The 24,686-nt window shown below is 46.8% G+C and overlaps 1 protein-coding gene across 3 annotated transcripts in view; it reads left to right on the top strand.

The window, feature by feature from the left end:
• Positions 1-14,528: 14,528 nt before the first annotated feature.
• The window catches only part of SLC7A1 (solute carrier family 7 member 1), a 50,960-nt gene continuing 40,802 nt past the window's right edge, over positions 14,529-24,686 (top strand). Inside the window, exon 1 of one of the 3 annotated variants that reach the window (XM_080376422.1) lies at positions 14,529-18,681. The gene's annotated coding sequence lies outside the window, so the exon portion shown is untranslated. Of the gene's footprint in view, positions 18,682-18,738; positions 19,179-19,221; positions 23,966-24,686 lie in introns of those variants that run through there. The other 2 variants (XM_080376423.1, XM_080376424.1) reach the window with 2 other exon arrangements.

Raw genomic sequence — 24,686 nt, 5'->3', positions numbered from 1 at the left:
TTCTCATACCGCTGGGGGACATGGAAACTGTCCTCCCAGACCTTTTAGAGAGCACCTCAAGCAAACAGCTACCCAGCGCAGTACTGATAAAGCTGGTGTTGTATTTGGGCTAATATCTTGACACAAGGCTCCTTCATTCTGCATTTTTTCCTATACTAAGGCCTAGGAAAACACAGGAGATTGTGCCAGCACACCAAGCTGCTCTGACACCAGCTGGAGCACTTAGGCTAAAGCAAGGTGACGGTAATGGAAGACAGCTGCAATATGCTTGTCCTACCAGATAGAAAGCTTTACGGAAAAATGTCTCATCTTCCTCGAGCAACACCTGGAAGCTGCATAACGCAGAGACTGAAAAAATGGGATACAAATCTTATTCAGGTGGAGACACTGAAGGAATCTCTTGAAGTCCTGCTGTAAGGGCAAGGGCAGATTGGCTGAGGTAGCTGTGGGCAGAGCCAGAGGATAGGTTTGTCCAGGGTGCAAATATTTCAGCACAAGTGCCAACGCATACACCTCAGAAATTAATAGGACATTTTTAAACAGTGAGGTTGTATATTTATGCTGGAAGCTATGTGCTATGATCATCTCGATTGTTACTTGCTATTACGTTTGGCTTGGGGAAAAGAAAGGTGTGGGGAGCTGTCTCTTTAAGGGAGCCTGGCAAGAGCCAGGCAGAAAGAGCTGTGCTTGCAGAGATGTGTCAGGCAGCCCAGACTTTGAAAGGAGCGTGTCCCCGTCAGTGTCCTTTGCTAGGACTGATTGCAGAACATGTTTAGCTTTCCACCATTTAAATGTACAAATGACTGCTCTGTGACTCAATTAATAGCTCCAGTGCCCCTGGCCAGGCTCTCTCCCTTGAAGGGCAAAAGGCAGCATTCTGTGACTATTAATGCTCTCGGTAACACTGCAGACTTGTTCTGGTTTTCGTGATGTGGCACACCAGACCCAGAGATGATGCTCGCCTCCCAGCTGGCTCTCCTGGACCTGCCTATCACCATGCTCCCTCTGCCAGGGCAGCACATCATACATTCCCTTCCTCGGGGACACACAAAGAGCCAAACTCTTCATTTTGGAGGAAAATTGCTACCATTTCTGATAAAACTGAACTTACTAGGAATCAATTCATTACCTCTGAGAAAAGTATGTCACAGTGGGCACCCATCTCCTCTCCAGGCTGTGAGACCCACTTTTGACTTCTGCAAACAATTCTCTGCCACCCCACACTGAGTGACTGCAGGGAAGCATTGCAGCCCGGTGCTCCTCCTGTCCATGCCATGCATGGTCACCAACGTGCCACTGCTCCAAACTCTGCCACAAGCTCCTGCACTCCCAGGACATCCACAATCACTGTGTCATTGGGTGGGAATGTGGTAGCTCCACGGTGAGTGTTACAGGGCCAGCGCTTGCTGAGGGACAGCAATGGACTTGTCAGGCTCAGTGAACCCTGCTCAAGGTCAAAGTCATGGGCCAGATGGTGGGTCCCCACAGGGCATGGGCTTTCCCAGTGACGAAGACATGTTTTCACATAACTTCTCTTTGGCTTCCCAAGAGCAGGAGAACCAGACTTATTTGGGGTGAAAACATTGCCTAAGGTAATTAGGTGTTTTCTGACTGAATTTAACTTTGCCAGAACCCGAGAAAGGAAATGCAGTGGCGGAAGCTGGAGCCAGTGAACGCCAAGCTGCTACATTACGGAGACAGTGAGGGTCTGAGAGGACAGGGCAATGATCAGAGCAGCCTCTGCTGCCAGAAAGACAAATGTTGTATATTGAGAGACTGGAGGATGATATTGTGCTCTGGAGAAAAGTACTAAACAGTATCAATGGGAGGGGAAGGCTGGGGGATTTCTAGATGGCACCACAAATGGAATGGGACATAGTAACTCCTCTGGAAAAAAACATAAACAGCCAAGCACCGTAACATCTCAGGGGACTGCATCCAAGATCTGTGCATTAAAATAAAGCTGTATTACAAACCTAGAATGCTTGTAAATGTAAATTCTTAGTAAATGACTAAGAATGTCCAAGGTCTCCTGATACTGCAGAGGAATCAGTCACGTTAGGAGAGCATAAAGAGTAATCACCCATGTGCACATAATGCCATGCTGCATTTTCATTGTCATACTCAAGTTTCCTGCAAGGGTAGCACTTTCTCCCTGAAGACTGCATAAATTGTTCCTTCTTGATGTCCTGGCTGGACGTAACCACCTCAGAGCAGCACAGAGAGACAGAGGAGAGGGGGTGGGGGAAACCCATGAGCAAGCAGAAGGCACAGACAGATTTCACGGGAAGGGCAGTGAGCAGCGATATTGGAAACCTGTTCATGTCTGGGAAAGATGTTGGTGTATGCCTCTCACTTCTTTTTTTCTCCATATCTGCTTCTTGCTTGGTATTGTGCAGCTTGAGGGAAGGAGGGAACAGAAGGAAGATGCGAGCTTGGGAGAGACTGTTTTCAGGCCTCACCCAGTCTGTGCCAGTTTACCCTGCACCAGGAGGGCTCTGAGACTAAAGCAGAGGAGAAGATACAAGCTTGAACTGCCTCATCATGGCAGGGTTATTGAAAACAGAAGAAACATTGGGTCTGAAGGGCTGGAAAAAGCTAAACGAGCCACCTGAAGGAGAGGTTCTGATCTGAAGCTTTAGAGCTTATCTTTAAAGACTCAAGAAGGAACTAGAGCAGGGTCCTTGCTGGGCCACCTCCAGCAACGTTGAGGGCACTCCTACTCACTGCTGGTGGTTGTACCCAGGCAAATGTGGAACCTTGTGCAACAGATAGCAGCAATGATCCCCACTTCTTGACCCTTGGAAGATGTGTGGGCAGTCAACCAAAACTGAATGACTCCCAATATGCAGCCTGTGGTGTAGCTGCAGAAGTAGAAAGGGATGTAGAGGGTCAGGGAGCACAGACCACGGCAGACCCTAAAGAAGAAGGAGGGGTGATGCTCCTTCAGTGATGGGGACTGCAATCACACACACAAGGTGGCTTTGTCCACATATGGACTAAGAAAACCAGGAAGACCAGGAGGGTCCAGACTGCTGAAGGTTGTGAGCTGATAACCTGAGCTGACCCGTTTTTGACCAAGAACAGAAGGTGCCTGGCTTAAGGCATGGCAGATCTGTAGACACAAGGTAAAGCTACTGGCCTCATAAGGCTCTTTGAGGGAGGGATTGTAATCATGGGAATGCCTTAGTGTGCTAAAGGTGGCACTAGAAGGAAGGATGAAGCAAAGAAGAAAGCAATGAGATCTGAGACCACAGATGGAAGGTTTGCTGGAGGTGTCAGTGGAGATAATCTGACACTTCTTTGGGTAGGGGAGGTAGCACAAGCCTTTTGCAAGAGCTAGGCCAGACCATGGACCCGGAAGGATCTGCTTTTTCAGGAAACCGAAACAGTTTTCTGAAGGACAGCAGGGTCTAGGTAAGGGAATGCAGGCAAAGAAAGAGCAGTTAGCCCAAAGGAACCAAGATTTGGGAACCGAGAACTGACTGCAAATCAGCAAGCCCGAGTAATATACGGCTTACGTGTGTGAGGTCCAGCTGCAAGTAGCAAGAACCTGGAGGGCACTGACCCCACTCCTCACGGAGAAATGGGAAGAGCAAAAAGATATTTCTAGATGGTGTATAATTTTTGTGGGGGAGAGGATGGATATATGTCAAATTCCCATGTGTCTTCTGGTATAATTAAGCAACTTCAAGTAAAAGCTGCAGTAATGGCTTTTTTTTTTTGCGGGCAATATGCCATGTTTGGGAACCTTTGAATACAAAGGACGCTCTTCTCTCCGGAGCATTCTTCAAGGCCACATGCAGGGAGGATGCTCCCATGACACCGGGAGCCAGCCTTGGGATACTTTGGTTTCAGCAGGTGCCCACTGTGCTCTCCGTGCTGGAGGTGTTAGGAGGGCTCAGCAGTGTCCCTGCTCAGCGTCTGACCTGGCCAAGACTTGGAAGACAGCATTAGCCCCACCAGCACCTTCCAAAGGGTTTGCATCTTGTTTCAGCCGACCAAAACACCCAGTCTCACCAGCCTTTGGGTAGGAATGGTTTTCCCCTCACGTGTTTGCTGCATTGCATCATGGGTTTGACATTATTTCTGGTTGAGCAATACAACCTCCAAAGAATGCAAGTGCTCAACAGCTACAGGGCTTGAGGTTTGCTCTTTGCTTTATTTTCATGTCAATAAAAGGGAGTTTGTAGGGATTTTGTTGAAGAGTTTCTCCATCAGCCCAATGGGAAATTCCACCTTGGCTGGAGAATGTGGGAAGAAATTCAGACCTACAGAGATACTTTGGTACCAACATCCCACTGAAATAATGGGATTTAGGTCCCCAAATGTCTTTGTGGGTTGGTTTCTCCTTGGGGAGAGGAAGATTAGGGGGTGGAAGGTCAAGGCACAGAAGCAGGGGGCTGTCCTCACAGACAGCAGTGCCCCCTGCTACAGGAGCCCCGGTAACCCCAGCCACGGGGACCTCAGGAGAGCCGGCACCTGGGGTGCGCCCCAGGAGCCTGTCTGAGGACACGGTGAAGCCCGAGCAACACCCAGCGCTGGGCCAGGCCTGAGCCTGCGGGGCAGCCGCTCCGCCCGGCCGCAGGGTGGGCGCTCCGCGGGCCGCACGGCCGCCCGGACCCCGCCCGCAGGCGGCGCGCAGCCGAGGCCGCGCCGCGGGCGCAGGGAGCAAGGCCCCGGCGGGCCGCACGGGGGCGCCGCAGGACGGCGCCTGTGGCCGGCAGCCGCCGCGGGCGGGGGCCGCGCCTGGGCCGGGGGGCTGCGGCCGGGCCGGGCCCGCGGGAGCGGCTGCTGCCTCAGGGGTTCCTGCGGCCTCAGGGGGGAAACGCGCCCTCGATCACGGCTCAGGGGTTTGTAATACCTGTACTTAGCACAGCAATGGTGGTCACAGCACGGCCACCTCACTGGCACTGTGGCCTGCCTGAGTTTTTATTCTTGGTCCTCGGACACATATCCAGAACCATCATCTAAACCAGCCTCTGAGGGACAGGCCGAATCTGGCTTGTCACGGGCTGCCTGGGTCATCAGGAGGGATGTGGAAATTAAGCCAGGCCACTAACTCCTTCCATACAGAGGACGCATGGGCAGCCCTTCCATCCGAGTGTGCTGCTGTGGAAGAAGAGACTGTCTGATTCAGGTAGGAAGACAGAAATAACAACCCCCCTGTATTACTGCCAGGATTGAGCTGGGAAAAAAGAAATGAGGCAGAAGAGGATGCAGGGACATATATGAGCAAGGTAACAGGCCCATAGAAACAAGATCTGAGTGTGGAAGAACATACCACGTGAAAACATCGTGATGCGCTGGATGAAGAGCTGGCAGGCAGGGCTCTAGGGGTTGTAGTGAATGGGGCTGCACCCGGCTGGTGACCCGGCACCAGTGGTGTTCCTCAGGGCTCAGTTCTAGGGACAGACCTGTTCAGTATACGTATCAACGGTCTGGGCACAGGAGTTGAATGCATCCTTAGCAAGTTTGCTGATGAAAGATATTGAGGTGCTGGAGCGTGTCCAGAGAAGGGCAGCAAAGCTGGTGAAGGGGCTGGAGCACAAGTCTGATGAGGAGCAGCTGAGGGACCTTGGGTTGTTTAGTCTGGAGAAAAGGAGGCTGAGGGGAGACCTTACCGCTCTCTACAGCTGCCTGAAGGGAGGGGGTAGGCATGTGGAGGCTCAGTCTCTTCTCCCAGATAAGAAGCGACAGGATGAGAGGAAATGGCCTCAAGTTGCACCAGGGGAGGTTTAGATTGAATATTAGGAAAAATGTCTTCACTGAAAGGGTTGTCAGCATTGGAACAGGCTGCCAAGGGAGATGGTGGAATCGCAATCCTGGAAGTGTTTAAAAAATGTGTAGATACGCTGCCTAGGGACATGGTTTAGTGGTGGACTTGGCAGTCCTTGGCTAATGGTTGGACTTCATGATCCTAAAGGTCTTTTCCAACCCAAATGATTATATGATTCTCTGATGATATCAAACTCGGAGGTGCTGTTGACTCTTTTGAGGGATAAGAGGACTTGCAGAGGGATCTAGAGAGATTGGAGCACTGGGCAATGATTAATAGGATGAAATTTAACAAGTTTAAATGCCCGATTCAGCACCTAGGACGAAGGAACACCAGGCACAGGTACAAACTGGGAGGTGGGTGCTGGAGAGCAGCCCTGCGGAAAGGGATCTGGGGGTGCTGGTTGACAGCAGGCTCAATGTAAGTCAGCAGTGTGCTCTGGCAGCTAGGAGGGCAAACTGCACCCTGCGGTGCATCAAACACAGTATGACCAGCCTGGTCAAAAGAGGTGATTATCCCGCTGGATTCAGCATTGGTGCACCTCAGTTTGAATACTGTGTGTGGTTCTGGGCTCCACAATTTAAGAAGGATGTGAAGGTACTCAAATGCATTCAGAGAAGGGCAACAAAGCTGGTGAAAGGGCTGGAAGGAACGTCCTGTGGGGAACGGCTAAGGACTCTGGGTTTGTCAGGTTTGGAGAAAAGGAGGCTGAGGGGCAGCCTCTTTACTCTCTACAGCTCCCTGAGGAGGGGAAGTGGAGAGGGAGGTGCTGAGCTCTTCTCCCTGGGATCCTTTTCACCCAAACCAGCCAGAAACAGCTGCCCCTCTGGTCTTCAGGATGACTTTCCACCTGCAGCTCTTCAGTGAGGCACCCCAAGACAGCCCTAGCCCTGCTTTACTAATGGGCAGCAATTTATTCCCACATCAGCTTCCTCCTGGGAAGGTTTAGAAGAGTGGACATTAGGGAGGTCCATTAGGTGGTCAAACACTGCAACAGGCTTCATAGAGAGGTGGTTGATGCCCCAAGCCTGCCAGTGTTTAAGAGGCATTTGGACAATGCCCTTAATAACATGCTTTAACTTTTGGTCAAGCAGTTATACTAGATGATCATTGCAGGTCCCTTCCAACTGAAAATATTGTATTGTATTGTAATGTATTGTGTTGTGTTGTGTTCTATTCTATTCTATTCTATTCTATTCTATTCTATTCATCTGTGCTGGCACAAACTGAGGATTTGCCTTCCAAAGTACCCTGCTGAGGGTACTACCCTCATAGCAGTGGCTATGAGAAGATGCATAGTGAAAAGTAAGAGCAGTGCAAGTACACATATATAAACATTCGCTGTACTCCCCTGGGAGTACTCTCCCAATCTCCATCTCTTTTCAGCTCAGGGTATTTCCTGAGCCTGGTGTAGTTTATCTGTAACTCTGATGGATTCCTCTGCCAAGCATTTTTCCAGTGCACCTGCACACATTTTGCATCTCAAGCACCATGTGCATTTGACAATTCCTGGTTTTTGTCCTGGAAGAGAAGTGAGCACCCTCTCTTGTTGACTCATGGGATCCACCTTTCCCACCCATCATTTCACAGCTCTGTTAGCATATTTTCCATCAGGCATGTCTTTCTGAAGCTGAACAATTTAAGACTGCTGAGCCACTCCTTAAATGTAAATCTTTCCATATCTTTACTGTTTATCCTGCTCTTCTCTTGAATCTTTCAGGTTCTAGTATCTTCTTTTTGAGATGTGGGCACAGTTCTCAAGATGTAAGCAAACCACAGCCATAGCGATGCTTTCTGTACTGTTCTCTTTTTGTCTCCTAATGATCCCTTATGTTAGATTTGTCTTCTTGGTCATTACTGAATGATGATACAGTGACAAGAAATAAAGAAAACTGAGACAAAGCAGGAAGAAAACAGAATTAGTTGAGTTGAGTCAAAATCCTCTGGGAAAGAAGAGTGAATGGGAAAAATAGGACAGTATTATGGGCCTCTTTTCTAAAATCCTAGATTTTTAATGTCTCTTTAATATCAAGAATAAATATTACTGTGAATAGTCAATGTGCAAGAATTTAATGTTCCAGCTGCAAACTCCAGAAGAAAGGGATGTGATACTACATTTGTTTATCCCCACAAGTGAAAGGGGTGTATTTTGGATGTAGTTTTGGTAGTGAACATATTATAGAAGAACTAGTTAAAGTAAATAATTTTGTATCAGAGTGTTAACAGCATTTAAATGGAATGGGGAAAAGGATAAAAAATATCTTTCTAGGGGTTTAGGTTTGGGGTTTTGCAGGGAAAATGTCAAGAAATTTAAGAAAACTAGTGAGTGGAGTTAACCAGTTTGACAAGCTCAGGGATTGCATATGAAGGAGTGTAAGAGTTTACATCAGAGGTAGAAAATCTTTCTGGGATTTGCATGGTAAACAAGGGGAAAATGAATGGGGAAGTTCTCCAGAGTTACCTGGATGAATGACTGCCCAAGGAAGGATGCTAGGTGTAAACAGTCTATGGGAACGGATAAAGAGGTCAGTCAGTCTAAGCAGCTATGTTTTGAAGGTCAGAAAATGTAGGAATCCAGCACCAAGTGCCAAAAGTCAAGCTGAGTTAGACCTTGCAAAGATCTGTAAAGATAAATGCTGAAAGGTTTGATAACCATATAAATAGAAACAAAATTTAAAAAGGAGGAAGTAGGGCTGCTGTGTACTGAGTAGGAGGCTGAGATCAAACACAATATTTGGATCACACTTAGATCAAGGGCCAGACCCACGAGGGTATGCAGGGCTGTAATGCCAGGAAGTTAATTTGGCTCTGGGAACAAAATTCACAATGCTGAGGAAGATGTCTTATTCCTTTGTATAGTAAATGAGAGAAAGTTACATTCCCAGGACTAAAATCCACCACAACTCGTGTGGTGTCTGAGGTGTTCATGAGGAAATGCCAAATCCACCTGTCCAAAACTGCGTCTTGCCTGGTTCTGGGTCTGTAACAAAACTTCAGCCTCTCTGGCTCCATCTGCGTTAGTAAATAAAACATGGTGAGGGTCCAGGATCTTGTACCAGGCCATGATTGCCTGCGGTGTTTAATAGTTCCTGCTACAGGTATGCTCTGTAAAAGATAGCCCTCTCCCAGACAGTGCCTGGGCACAGTTCATGGGACAGCATGGGATTGCTCTTCCCAGGGAGCAGTTGGGAGGTGGCCACCTTGCTATGGACTTGTTTTAGGGAAGAAGAGGGGTTTGCTGTGTGAATGCAAGCTGTGCTGTGCAGCGCAGCTTGCCCTCAAGGACACGGAACAGTGGAAAATGGAAACAGCCCATTTTATTAAGTAACATAAATCTAGCCTCTGAGACTGGGATGATCTAAATGACTGAGATGTTACAGAGATATCTTGGATGATCTCAGTCATGTACTGTCAGGGGCCATTAATGACTAGATAACTGGTTTTCTCCTTGAATTGGTAGGGCTTTTCTGCATAGTATATTCAAGGTTTCTTCTATATACCCTAATCTTGGAACCTTCTTAACTTAATGTGCTCTTGTCTGACTTGCTGGGAGTGTTCTCTAGACAGCAGGATGCATGGCACTTTGCATCCACTCATTTATGCAGGGTCCCTAGGTTTAGAGGAGTGCCAGATTCACGTGTGAAAAAGGAAAGCAAGTGCAAGGCAACGTGGCACTTGCTCTGTGACAAGGGCAGTGAGATTGGCGGGGGGATTCTTGGGGCCGAGTTGCTGCATTGAAAAGCCCTGTCAGCACCATCTGAACGCAGCGCTCACACTTTGTGTTAGCTCTCCCAGTGTCTCTGGTGTAACTGGGTCCTGGATACTAATGGGAAGGTAGGAGTCATTTGATCAGATGGAGTCTGTACTAGTGAGCCTCCCTAAGTCTGGACAAGGATTAAGACCACTGCTCTGAGCGCAGAGGCCTTTATGCAACTGCAGTTGCATGTTACACGGACAAGTTCTTTAGATTTTGTCCTACATGGCCAAAGTTTCAAGCCACAATACTGAGAAGGGCAAATCAGCATTGCTGTTGGAAGCAGAGATGTGCACAATTGATGATGAAACTGTTAGAAAAGAAACGACAGATTTTAATGTGCACTAGCTGAAAAGTAGATCACCTCCATCCCAGAACTGTGAACAGATGTGAGCACGTAACTGAAAATCTGGAAGTAGGGATTTTTATTACCACTTTTTTTTAAACATGACCAGATGAGTAGCAGCCATGGGACTGGTTTTAGTAGTACATAAGACATTAAGATGCATTTTGAAGTAAAGCTATACAAATGTATGGATTTAAATGAAAAATGGAACCCAAAGGCAAGTAAGTTCTCAAAAGCAGACCATTTGGTCTATTTGATTAAAGCAAGTAATTTTCTAAACAAGAGAAATGCAGCATATCTAATCTAGCTGGACTGCAGTAAAGTAAATGATACAGTGCTACCTTGGAAACTGTCTGAACTGAAGAAAAGGATAGTACATAAAATTAAGTAGCAAGGAGGGTGAACGGTGGTAAGGCTAATGAGAAGGGAGATGACTTTGAAAGAAGACTACCGACGAACAAAAGTTACTAATGGAGTTCCTTCAGGATCCGTTTTGGGCTCAGTTTTATTTTGGTGTTTTTTTAATGGATTTAGCACCAAACCCCAGATTGGGATGATAAAACTTGCTTAGATCAAAGTTGGGAGCTATCAGAAAGTGAACAGCTTGCAATTTCTGATGACAGTTCTATTGATTTGACTGGGATCCTTCAGTTCTATTGATTTGACTTCATCCTATGAAGAAAGGGGCTTACTAGCTGGAGCAGAGCTTGTTATTTTTATTGCTATAGCACCAGGAGACTTAGCCACACTTCTGTGGCATTGTGGTGGATCAGAGGTGGAAATCAATCTGTAAACACTAAAGGGGATACGAGGACCTGCAAAGCCTTGTGCAGTACAGACCAGCAGATGCTGTTTGGTACAAGTTACAAAGAGAGCTAGTGAAGGGCTGTGAAGAGAATTGTAAGTTCAATACGCCAGGCTAGGAAGGGGGGGGATATTTTTGCAGCATTTTGGTTGGGTATGAGCAGGACATGCCAGAGTCTGTCAAGGCACAAGAAAAAGGTGTTACAACAATCAAGGAACAAGATAGGAAATGAAAAGTGTAAGAAATCATATGTGTCACCACCTTCAGTCCCTCTCAGTCACAAGAAAAAAGTTCCTTAATCACCAGCGTCATTTGGTCCAGGAATGCAAAGAACTCCCAGTCAACACCTTCCACCTTCACACACACACACGCACACGCACACGCACATGCACACGCACACGCACACACCCACACCCACACCCCCACACCCCCCACCACCACCCACACCCCCCCCCCCACACACACACTGTAAATCACAAAACACCAGCTTCTAGTTTCACAGCTGAGAGTTTTACCTGTGGAGAAGGACTTGGATGTAGCCTGTGAGCTGAGAGTGAGGGAATTAAACTGTTTCTTCTCCAAATTCCATTGAAATTTGTCAGGGTACCACTGTAGATGAGCAGGCAAACTGGAGCTGGAAGGACTTTCTTTGATTTGAACAATTTAGTTCATCCTAAACCACAGTTTTAGCCAACTTAACATTCTTCCTATGCATTAATTTGGGGCTGAAATTGATTTGGATCTTGAGATATACGGAAACAAACAAAAAAAATACGATCTCCCTTTCACCTGTAATTAATTCATTAATGATTTTGGGTTGGTGGTTTGTGGGGTTTTTTTTGAGATACTGAAGAGCCATAGATAGAGGGTGACTTGAACCAATATTTTGAAACTTAGGGCTTACCCTCACTGGAGAAATGCTTTATCTCTGAGGCTGAACTTTGGGAGGCTACTTGCCTGACCCTATTATTACTTACAAGGGGAAAAAAAACCTGACAGCTTTTGGTTCCCCCTGAATCCTAACTTTAAATAAATCATGAGAATTGCATTTGCTCTTGTTTGCTCAGAAAAAGTTATTATAGGATTTAATTCTTCCCCAATCCTACAGGAAGATGGTTTCCACTAACAAGGAGCAGGACAAAAGCCTGGCCAAGTGGAATGAACAAATCCTGGTATATACCTGGAAATTCAGGCCAAAAACCACCCAATGGGTACTTTACATTGAGTTCAGCTGAGTCAGAGGTGTCTCTTCAGATGGTAAAATGAATGTTTTATCCACTTATCCATAAATCAAGACTCTGACATGTTCCCAGGAGATGTCCCATGGCCCTTCTCAGGTGTCTTTGTCTCCAGCACACTGAAGTGTGACAAGGTGAGTCCTGCAACACTTTGTGTTGAGGGTCCTTCTGGGGTGAGGGTCCTTCTCCCATGGAGCATGACTTGTCAGGAATCAGCTGTAATCGGTGCAGGGGAAAAAACTCTGGTCCTGTCCTGCCAACGAGTGAGCTATGTAGAGGCTCAGCTACAGAAGAATGGGGTCCAGAAGGTGGTCAGCTGGAGTTTCGTGCTGTGCGTATGAGATGTGATGAATCTGCTAATGATGTAACATGATTTATAGGATGTCAACAGTAAGACTGTGCTCAACTATGGTTTATGACTGTATAGGTGTATGGTTTGTAGGTCTTGAATACTTTATTTCTGAGGATTTATTTTTTACCCGTTTTAAATATGCAATTCAAATTTCACTAAAAAACCCACCAAAATTCCCTGAAAATGAAAACTAAACCACCTGTTCTGCAACACATGGAAAGTCCATTTGAATCCAGCCTATTGCTCAACTTTTTAATAAATGTAAAAGCCAAAAGGACAAAATATGTCACAGACACTGTGGTTTTCCCTAGAAAATTGTCTTAGCATTTCTCAGTATCCTCTGGCATGCCTGGATGTAGTCTTTTCTGTGCTTCGCCTGTAAGTGATATAATTTCACAGCTTGGAAAATGCTAAGTGACTTTGCCAGAAACAATGATCTTTCAAGAGCACAAAGTACAAAAGTCTTTTTCATCTTTGGCACTTTCAGAGAGCACAAACCACATGAATTATACTAATAATTTCCAATAAAATCATGGCCTGCTTCCCCCCAAATAAACACAAGATTCTGAAGGAAGTCCGCTACACCCATTAAATACTAATGGGAAAAAGAAAATAATGAGAGAGAAGACGAATAAGAAAACTAGCTCAAGCATATTAGCAGGTGAAAGAACAACTTTATTAAGAATGGGACTAACCCAACACAGTAACAGGATGTTAGCTCTGGTTATTTTAAGAAGAGATTACACAGAAAAGGGTGGGATTGAGGGTGGTGGCTTCAGATAAAAATTGGCTGTAAATGAGTACAAAAAGCCTTGTGTTACCCCACCACCTCCCACAGCTTTGGCCAAGCACATTCCAAGGCGTCTCTTTCGATTTATAATAAAATTATGAAAACACATAGAACACACTTCTCCTTGCCATTTCACTGTCCTAAATCTGGAGCCACTCCATTCTTGGCAGTCACTTCTCTCCTTGTTTTCAGCATTGCAGGAATAAGATTTGGCCAAGAAGACTTTAAAATCCACCATCTGATTCAAAGATGACCTCCTGGCCCAGCTCTTGTTGCACTGGTTTCGTTTGATGTATCTCCTTTGATTCCTGGGTCCCTGAAATAGTACTGAATTCATCAGTGCACAAGAGGATAAAAAAAATAATGAAATAAACCAGAAAGGATGAAACATGAGAGTATCACTCTGGCCAAAGCAGGAAAGAAGATCCTCCCACTGAAATGGAAATACCTGTTTGTAATTATCCTTCAATAATTTTATTTGCCAGCAGTTATTATTGCAAGGCTGAATAACTTGGAAAGGAGAAAGTCACTCCCTCAGCCAAGCAAAGGAAAAAGACAGATAAACAGATCATCAGGGTTCATTTGATTTATTCTGTATGTTGCGATAAGGTGCATTTTAAAATTGCTTTAGAGACTTGCCTTACTTGTCACTAACATGCATTAGTGAACATGCTGTTAATTACAAACGTAAGGGTGACTAAAACATCTAGGCGGGAGCATCACTTTTCTCAAACACAACATAGGTCCTCAGATGGGACTGGGAGGTCCAGGGGTGCAGTTCCACCCACCTTCCAGCCCATAGATTCTCTGCTGCAGTGTAACTTCTCTGCAGCCAACATCGTGAAGCCTTCAGGACAGAGGCTTCTGCCATAGGTGGCAAATACTCATGCCGACTGAGTGGCACCTAGCATGATTGCTGCCAAAGTCTATCAAGAAAAGCATTTATGAGAAAGCATCTGCCAGCTTCCAGTAAGATTCAAGATTCAAGTGGGAACTGGGAGGGGTGACCTCACCCAAACTAAAGATACCACCAGCATTTTGGCTCTTTGAAAGGCACTGCCTCTTTGTTCCAATGCTTTCTTCCAACACATTTAGCTCAATGCTTTCTTCTGACACACTTAGATCTAATTTGGGAAAAGGAAAATCCAACCCGGCACACTGCTCTTGAAAAGCAGGAAAGCTCTGTTTTAGCCCCTGAGCATGGGAAATGGGTGCAGCTTCCAGACCCTCCCCTCCTGCTCTGATGTGTAAAACATCGCCGGGGCACACACTATACGCAACTTTGGAGGTTGTGGTGCTTTCTGGTGGAGACCAGAACCTAGTTCCTTGCTCTGACACCACACAGTTGGCTGGTTTGTGCGTGCTCATGGAAGGCAAGGTATTGAGTCATTGCTGTAGCCATGAGAGTTTCCCACCCATGATGCTGAGAAAGCCCAGACTGAGGTGGTGCCTGGCTTTTGCAGTCTTTCTGTTGTCCCTGGTACACACATTCTCTTACATCTTCACATCTGGCTAGGTAAATTCTGCAGGAAATGTCCAACTGCTTAGTCACAGTAGGTCTGCCCATCCCATTGCCTTTTCTGTCATGCTGTTGTGGTGAACAAGACACTGTTCATTTTACACTGAATTTCACACATCTACGCCACTTTTGTGCTCTTCTATTAAACAGGACTAGGGCATGTCCCTAATCACTGTTCCGTGAGCAGCTGTACTGACTGCTTTTATATTACGCTATTAAGCCTGCCCAAAACAGAAAATGCTTGTGGAACAGAATGGTGAATGTCCACACTGTTAAATCCTCTTACCCTCCAAAATAGGGTGGTCGTATGTATTCATACATACTGGTGGCCACAGGTTTGGGCTAACAGCTCTTGTGTCTAAGGATTATTTGTGACACTGTTAGCTGGCATGGATGAAAACTGTGCCACGGGCCTTTAAAAAAATATAGCATAAGGTTGATTAAGTTCCATGAATACTCCTTAGCTTTGTTTAACTTGCAAGTATAGACAGAGTCAATGTCACATTGTTTGTGTGGTCCCTGGCACAGTTTTGACCTTGGGCAACTAGCACCGTTTTTAACAATATATAGGCATGGTTTGGAGGATGGTATGGGCCAGGGACCATTTCCAGTAGGTGGCTGGAATGCGGTCAGATCTTTCTAGATTATGATTCATCTGTTGCACTTAAGGCATCTTCCTCAGAACTACATGAGAGAAGGTTCAGGGAGGGCACTGAGGATGATTAAAAGCATGAAATGGCTTCCATGGAAAGGATGACTAAGTTGTCTCAGACTTCTCAGTCTGAAAAGGAAGATCTTGTTAAATATGTATTTGATAAAGACATATAAAAGCCTGCAAAACACAGAGATGGAGTCATCTGTGATCAGGGATCAATTGTTCACTGTCTTCTCCAGTGCAAGAAGAATAAAGCTAGCAAGTAGCAGGTTCAAAAGAAACAAAAAGGTGTAGTATTTGAAGATACATGTAGTAAAGCAGTGGAATTTCATGTCATGGGAGGCTATAAATGCTAACATTTTGCATGAGGTCAGGGGAATACGGAGAATTTAATGGAAAATGAAGGATATAATGGCTGCTACATACAAGGATACTAGCTCTGTCTCAGTTCAAGAGAGTGTTCAAAGAAGTGTTTTCATGTGTTTGCTTTGTTACAGTTTTGCCTCAGATCTGTTTGCACTGTTCTCAGGAACAGCACATTGATCTAGATGGACTGTTGGTGTGGTCCAGGCAGCCATTCTTAAGATTTACGAGTTTTGCTCCACAAATGCCTGCTTTTGTGCATTGATTGTAAGAGAAGCTATTATGATGTGCTCATGTGGAGATCTCAGTACCATAGTTGCCTAAGGTTAGGGAAGATGGAGCTCTTATATCTATGACTGCCACTGTATCCAGATGTCCCTCAGGGTTTTTAATATTCTCCCCAGCACTGTCTGGATGGACCCAAGCTGTACCCCAACAAAATACCGAAAGAAATGATAATATCACCTCTCAAATAAACAATAGCAGGTGGTACTGGAGCAACTAGTACTGGTATTTCATTCATGTAGCTTGTTTTATTTAACAGTGACCTTCTGTCAGAAATCTCAGCCTTAGTGCTAATGCCAGAAAAAGGCTGAGCTTCAGGAGTGAGCTCTAGAAAGGAGTTCTGGAATGGGACTAATTTTATCTAATTGAGGCTGTCTGTAATACAGGTATCAGCATCCAAGTTCACTGCTGCAGGCTTACTGTAGAGTTGGGGGGTAAACCAGGGATCCTCAGGGTGATATTCAGCAGACCTGCTTTAGGCTTCTTCTTGTCTATTGGCTACATAGTCTGCTTGGGTTAACTAGCTTGGATGTGGACAATTCTACTTGCTCAGCTCTTGATGTTGCCACATCTTCTCCAAGAAACCTGAACTGCAGAATGAATAATCTTTCCCTTCCTTCCCATCTATTCCTTTTATATTGCACAAATTTCTTGTAACCCCCAAAAACACACCATGAAAATGGCCACCTGGCACCTCCCACCACCAAGCTCTGAGCACACAGCTTCAGACCCTCCTCAGTTTTCTTTAGGTATTACCTTTGGAGCCCCATCAGCTGACAGGACTTCCTCTGTAAGTAGCCACGATGCCTACATACAGCTTGACTGTGAGACACCACCAGTCCATGCCACGTCTGCAACTTGTCCTTTGGCTGAACATTTGCAGCCATGAGGTCCAGGACAGAAGAGAACATTGAATATAGGCCACACTTGGGTTCCACAGATTAAAATTGAACTAGGACAGGCTGACCAGCTGCTTAATTAAAAAGCAACAAATGATTAAACGAATTATTTTTAAATATTGAATTTCTTGATTATAGCAAAAAGAAGAGAAAGCCCAGAACAATTGTTTGGTTGGGGTTTTTGCCTGTTAGTTTGTACCTGGTGGGTTTGGGTGCCTCATCTTGGCCTAAAAGAGGTGGATTTTTTTCCTCAACAATTTTAGAAGCCATTATGCAACCACATATGTTAATAAGCACAGGATATAAACCAGGGTCTACAGCTGTGACAGGCAGAAGCAAACTGCAATACAACAGGTACAGCTGTTCGTCTCATGTGGGACAGCTGTTGAAGAAACATGGCAGCAAAACATCGTTCGAAGGCTTTCTGTGAATGCTTACCCCAAAATGTACTCCAGCCTTCCCGGTGGGTAACTGTTAATCAGCATGGTGTGGTTGTAATTGACATTATTTATTATTTATGCCTTTGCCTGCTTATTGACTTAAAGACTGTTCTACTGTTCTGCCTTGTTCTGGAAAAAAACCAAAAACAACTCCTTCAGCTTTTCATTAATGACTGTGTTTCCTGCCAGCCTTTTTTTCAGGATTCCCTCAAGTAGGTATATTTCTTTATGGTTAAATGTCAAAATAAGCACAGTACTCCAGTTGAGGTTTCAGCACTATTGATTACAGCTTTGTGATTACTTTCTACATCCTACATATGTTTCCATTAAGATGCTCTACAAGAAAGATATCTGTTTTGGGTTTTGGGTGTTGGGTTTTTTTATTTGCATTAGTACCGTTAGTACTATGATATAGTCTCATGTGACTTTTGGGATCCACTGTAATCTCCAGACCTTTTTCTAATGGGCTGCTCAACCAGCTGTTCTCCACTGCTTATTTGGTTTTCTTTCCTGAACTCTCTGTTTCTTTCTAGAATTCCACTTCATTTTGGACAGTTTCTTCAACATCCACGTTCATATGCTGTCCCATCCTGCAGCACACCTGAAACTCCTGCCACAGTGGTCTCACCACGGACCTTATGAGTGGTAATGGACATGGGATGAAACAAGCCTGGCACTGTGCCAGGCTGTTCCTCTTCCAGCACCCGCACCTCTTTTCGGCCGTTTCCCACGGGGTTTGCAGGCTGCCGTGGCAATTCTATCAGCAGCGTGATTCCACGGCCGGGGGCATGGCGCTTCACGGGAGGCAATGTCAAAAGCCCAATCCAAGTCCACCAGCGCCCACCTTTATCCCCTGCGTCCATTTCACCCCAGCATCGCCCGGCCAGCCGTGTCCTGCAGAAGCTCATCAGCTGTCCCAGCACGGCAAGTGGGCACTTCAGTCCGACCCAGCCCCTCAGCTCTCATGCCCGTGCAGCCTGAGGGTCAAACACAGGCAGGTTTTCAGTCCAAGGTAAACTATTAATACGAACTGTTTGCCCGTGACCCGTCTCTGAGGGACAAGACTCTTCTTGCTCCGCTGAAGTCACCTCCTCCCCAACCCCCGGCCACTCATGGCCGTGCGCAGCCGGGCGGTCCTCCAGTTGCGTGCTTAAGGCTAGCCGTTCCCGAGCTCTGCTCCCCGGCTCCTACGGGGGATGCGCTAGCCCCGCGGCGGATGCGCTAGCCCCCCGGGGCTGCCGGCCTCCGCTCGGGCCGCCCCGCACAGCCCAGCCCAGCCCCGCGTGGCCGGAAGGGCGCCGGCGCGGGGCCCCGCCCGCCTCCCCGCTCTTCATTCATTGGCGCGGGGGGGCGGGGCTGGGGGCCCGCGCCGGAGGTGTAAAGCGGCGGCGGGTGCGCGGGGCTGCCGTGGCCCTCCCGCCTGAGCCCGCCGGCGCCGGGCTGCCCCGCGGCGCGGGTGAGTGTGCGCAGGCGAGTGCGGGCGCGGGGCCGCCCGGCGGCGGGTCGGGTGGGGGTGGTGGCGGTGGTGGCTGCTGCCGCCCCGCGCGGGGCGCCCGATTTGCATGGGGCGGCGCGGAGGCCCGGCCGGGCTCCCCTCCCGCCAAAACGGCCGCCTCCATTTTTCTGATGCAGGCGGCGCGGCCGCGGTCCCCGGCAGGTTCCTCCCTGAGCGCCGCGGGAGCCGTGTGCCGCACCCTCCCCCAGCCTCGTGCTGGTGGGGCCGTACCCCTGCCCCCCTGCCGAGGGTGGGAACCCCGACACGCGGGGACAGCCCGCCCGCCCGGCGGGAAGGGCCTTTGCTTGGTGCGAGTACGGGACCTGCCATCATGAGCGGCCGGGCGCTGCCTTAGCGTGTGCCCCTGCGCCGGCGGGGGTGGGCACTGCCCCGCCAGCCACGCGCTGCCGGTTCTGGAGTGAGCAGCGAGCCGGGACGGAGTTGGGAAACTCACAACTGTATGCGTGTTACTAGCTAACCCGTTCTCTCTGTTATCTTTGCTCTGCAATGCGAGCGGCGCCATAGAGAGCATGCTTTGCTGGGAGGTGAAGGCCCAGGTGTCAAGGAGAGACGCTGGGCTTTTTCCCCGACGGTCTTTTTGTGTCCAAGATAGCTCCTGAGCTGTTGCATTGTGCTTTGTGTTCTCTTTCAAACCGCAAAAGATGCAGAGAATTTACTGAAACAGCAGGTATAGCTCAGCGCTTCAGTGAGCCCCGTACCCAGCAAGCTGCTGGTGCCTGCTGTTGTGAACCTGTGACGGGGACTTGTTTCCATGTTGTTTGTCAGTATCGGGGAGGCAGCTGGCCTGACTAACAGATGGATTTCTTCTTTTCTGCATATGTATGTGCAAATGTTTGTGGCAGACAGGGCGGAGGGGAGGGGGCACCCACTATAAACCTCAAGAGAGGTTTTATAAATAGCTAAGGCCAAACGGAAAGACTGGGACTGTGTAAAGAAATGCTGGTGAGTTGTGTTGTCAGCTGCCAGAAGCCTTAGTTTTGGAGCAGGGCATATGTAGTCTTTGTAGGTGCTGTACAGACTTCGGGTAAAAAGGCAGTTGCAGCTCTAAAGAGTTAACAGGCTGCAGATCCGGCCGAGGTGGTCATGGTGCTGCAGCTTTATGAATTAACTGACTCTCAGCTGAGTGGCTTCGCCACCTGTTTGTGGCACATGTGACCATTTACAGCCCTTAGCTTTGCATGTGAGCAACAACCTTGTGATGTCCAACATCAGGCAGACCAGTGGACAGACACCCTGCCTCCCTCAGCCCACTTCTGTGGGCTGCGCTAAGCCGTGGGTGCAAGTGGGGAAGATGTGATCATGCATATAGGTGTCGCCTGGGACCCTCTGCAGTGGGACAGCTCTGCTGCCTCTTAAAGCTACTCACTCGGTGATGCTTGGCTGGCTCTGCAGCCTCCAAATCGGAGGCAAAGTCAATGAACAACTTGGAGAGAACAGGCATCAACTTAGGTCAGGTACTCTGTAGACTGCTATTTCCTTCAGCAACTTAAGTCAACTTAAGGGGAGGGACTGTGTAATTGCACCAGCTGCATAGCTGCAAGTGCCAGCCCTGGCACAAAGGAGCAAGCCCATTGATTACTACAGTTCCCAAAAGTTACTTTATTTTCAGGTGTTTCGAGTATGTTGCGTTTTGACCTTGACAGACTTCCACCGCGTGCATGCTTTAGGTAGTCAGATTAGCTTTGAAATAAACCCTTTTCCTGAGCATGAGAACTATTGGGTGTTTAGTCCCCAATTTATGCCAGTTTGCTGGGATGGGTAAAGTTTAGAGCCTTGCTGCTTGTAGGCCTTGTGCTTGTCAGTGAGATGTGTTCAGAAGGCACTCCTTGTTTTGGGTGGCCAGTAGTGGAAACTGAGGCCAGCTAGGCTTCTAATTCAAGCAGTTCAGTTGTGACTGGGTGAGACGTGATTGCACAATACACAGTATGCTCTTGACTTCATGTGGAGAGAGAGGTTTTGCTATACAGGAGCCGTTAGCTTAAAGAGCTACGAGTTCCCTCTTCTGTTTAATCTAACCAGCTATCAGAGTAACCAGCTCAGACTTGTGTTTTTGTTGAAACCTTTGTAATTCCCTCTTCCTTCCCACCCCCCCACCCCCTCTTTTTTTCTGTGTAGTCTACTGGCAGGTTTCAGGTAGGGTTTATCAGTGTATGGTGTTGCGACTGAGGTCTGTGTCTCTGCTTGAGGTTGTGTGACAACACAAGTGAGGGTTGATGTGCGCCAGTCTAGCTGGTGTTGAGCACACTTGATGGTCTGGTCTGTGGAAGAGAGGGCACAAAGGTGCGGTGGTGGTGGTTGTTTAGCCTCAGATGGGAAGGAAGACACTGAGAAATATGGTTCAGGTGAAGGAGGGCAGGGCTCTCATTGCAATTCCTGCCTCTACTACTTGTTGTTCAACATTGATCTATCAAGTTCCTCAACCTGATCCACCATAACAGGTTAAGGAGACTTCAGTGGCCTTTCAGGAATGTCACTTCCAGTGATAGCCCAGCTTTCAGAGACTAGAAAACAAAGTGATTACTTCAATTCTTTTCTCTTGGCCTGTATCTGATGCTAAAAGCATCATTGTGGAGCAGGGCAGGATGAACAGAGGGTGATCTTTGGCTACAGATGTGCCTGGTGGGTGCTGGCTTGATCCCGGTGAGGTTTGTTGACTGAGACACTGCGGTGCCAAAAGGGAAATGGGGATGTGGCAGAGCCCCTTTGCCTCTCCTGGAGGATGAGCTAAGAAGTCCTGCTGACTTAACCAAGTATGCAGAGAAACTAGTGGCATTGACCAGCAGAATCAGGAGGCTGGGCAGTGTAGAGAACTAGTTCAGTGGTTCTGGGCAGAGTTGGTTGTGGTCATCTCCAGTCAATACTGACCCAGAGTTAGTAACCCAGGGTGGATCTTCTCTGCTGTCTATGTCAATGTGTTTGATTGTCTCCTAGTTTTTTTCTGTTACCTGTTAGGTCCTCATCCTTTGTTACCCTAGGGCCAAAATCCTTGCAAATGTGTCACATGCTGAAGGTAGCGTTCATCAGGCCAAATGTAGTCCTCTACATGCAGGCTCAGTCCCAGCTCCTGTTATAGTCAGCCAGGGGAGGGTTGGACATTGCTGGGATGTGATTCATCTCAACCCAATATGCTAAAGCAGATGAGTTGTGACCTGAAAGCTGTTTTCCACTGACTATAAAAGGATGCATTGGGAGATTAGCTCAGATATAAAAGTCTGCACTATAAATGTCTAAGTGTTTAACTCTATGAACTTGTGAGGTTCTGTGATTCCAGTGACTTTGAGAAGAGTTGTGACTATTTGCACTATGGGTGGGTTTTTTTGCTGTTTTTTGAGAACTCCATCCTTAATGCCTTTTTTGCAATGTCACTGGCCACTGAAACCTACAAAAAAAAAAAAAAGGGTGGGTGGGTGTAGAGGAAAAGGCATAGCTGAATCTATTGGTCAAACAAAACAAGGAGGCTATCACCTTCCCTATGGTAGGCCCACCAGCTGCAGCTTTCGTGACGAATGCCTGTGGTTCCTGGGTGGTTTGGGGGTGTCAGGGATCAGGAGCTGGGGCTTCCACTTTCCTGCTATGGTTTGTAGAAACCTAGGGACCCCACTTGACCTGGCAGCACTGGCTGGAGATGCTTTCCATTGATAGTGGGTCAGCAGCTAATGCCCTTGCCAGGGTCCCTGACTCTGCAGGAGACCACCAAGGCGGTGGGTCATAAATCCTGTGAATGGTATCTGGTACAGAAGTACCTTGTTTCAGAGTTTCCAAAATAAAATACTGTGAAATCTTTAGTTCCAGGTACATTTGTTAGTTTCTGGGGTGCTTACCCCCCCTCAAAGTGAAAAACAGTTCAGAAAACATTATTTCACAGAGGTGCAGTTTTTATGTGCTCATGAGTTGCAGTAACTGCTATAGGAAAAAATCCTGCTACCAGCTTCTTTGCTGAGCAGGATCCCTCATTACATTTTCCTGTTCATCTTAACCTGTTCCTTAGTGCCTCCCATGCTGTGTCTTGACCTCTTTTCTGAGGAATCCACGTGATTGCTGTATTTACTAAAATACTAATTTTATTGCTCTCTACTTAACGGTAGTATTTAGCTTCATATTTTCTTACACCTCTTTCTCCTGCCTTTTTCTGAGATGAGTAATAACTCGGGTTCCCTTTCACCAGACTTCCAGAGAAATAGCTCAGCTGTCTTTTCTGAGCTATACAGATTTTGCAGTTCACTTTTGCCTCATTATTTTCCACATCCTTGTTTTCTGTTTTTCCTTGTAGATCTTCCTGGCTCATTTTATTTTTAAATTACAGGAATGAAGATTTTACTTGGTATACTGTTTTTGAGGAATTGCAGTTAATTACTATCCTTACTTAGTGAGCTATGCTTTTCTCAAATTTTAGTGGCTATTTGACAGTCATGCACTTCTGAAAGTTTATTATGAGTCACTCTGGAGTTAAATATAAAATTGAACAATGAACTTTTTATTTAACTAGCATTTGTCCCTGGTACTGATTTAGGCAGACTGTTAAAATCCCCCATACCAGGTCATTTATTTATTCCTGGAACCTGTTCTATTAAATGGGAGGGTGTTCTCAAAACAAATAGTAGTGTATGCTGTGACCCATATTATTCCTGGCCATGTGTGAGCCTGACTGTCTTATGTTGCCAGGTATTTTAATAAAGGTGAGAAGAGCTGAGTTGTAGGGTAGATGCACATCATCTCCAGCTGCAGTTGTGCGTGCTGAGAAGTCTGCTGCTGGTGGCTGCTTGCTGGCATCCCAGTTGCAAAAGGTAATTGCTGCTTCAGTTTTCTGGCTGATGAGAGCTCTTTGTCTTGAGAGAGCTTTCCTCTGACTTGTCTCAACCCATGTGAGGCTGGGACAGGCTGCTTCAGTGGTAGGTTTTTGCTGACTCAAGTTAGCAGCTCAGTTATGTCTTTAAAGTTTCATCTAGCAAAGTAAATAGTATGCTGTGTCTCTAGAAAATATTTAACTCGAGTTAGCAGTGTTTTGAGTCATTTGGGATGCTGCACAGATTGCTCAGTGCACGGAGCAGAGAGGATGATGATGTCTGGGAGGCAGAAGGCAGTGGTGGTACCAAGCATCTGGGGACATTGACCTCAGCAGCTGGTGCACTTGGAGCCATAAGAAAACCAGCAGCTATGCTGATACAGTGCCTCTCTGTATGTCTGCAGTGGACCACGTTGATTCGGTGGTTTGATTAACCCAAAAGTGAGTTTGCTTTGACTGTGGCATATTTGTGGGGTATGGTTAAGTGCCACTTTCCATTATAAAAGAAATACCATACGAAATCACCTTTTAATTTTTGCTGAGATCAGGGCTGCTTCCAAGGATCTCCTTCCCCAGACTGCCTCTGCAGTAAGGTTGGAAGGTGTTGTGACTCTGTGTATAGCAGGCAAACAGAAGGCCCTTCTGTGACTGGTAATGCTAGTAGTAGTTTAATTCAGGGATGCTGATATGGGAGGTTTATTCACATGTGTACGTGGCAGGAGTAAATTCACTGTAAATGAACTGTTTCCTTAACCTGAAGGAGAGCTTGCTTTTGTTGAGTAAAAGATCCTTAAAATAAGCTAGTTGGGAAAACTGCATTGTTGAATTTGTAGAACTAGTTTATTTTGTTGAAATGACTCTCTTGCAAAGCAGTGTCAGCTAGCAATGTAAATAATGTGATGTACCTTTAGAAAATATTCCTGAGGGGGTTAGTTGGCTTAGGTAAGCAGAATATAGTCTTTCATCCTTAGGTTGCTGATTAAATTCCACTTGGCGTTGCACACAGTGTGACAGCTGTTTGATGACCCATATGAGATAATTCCCAAGCAAAGAATGATGCTGCATGCTGTGCTATTGTTGGTGTTTTTTCCTTCCAAGAAGTTCACAAAACACTATGACCTGTAACATGTGTTGTGAAGATTTTTATTTGTCTCACTTTGCA

This window comes from Falco punctatus (assembly GCF_963210335.1).
Source record: "Falco punctatus genome assembly, chromosome: 2".
NCBI classification, from domain to species: domain Eukaryota; kingdom Metazoa; phylum Chordata; class Aves; order Falconiformes; family Falconidae; genus Falco; species Falco punctatus.
This window is presented reverse-complemented; position numbering and strand designations above follow the sequence as displayed.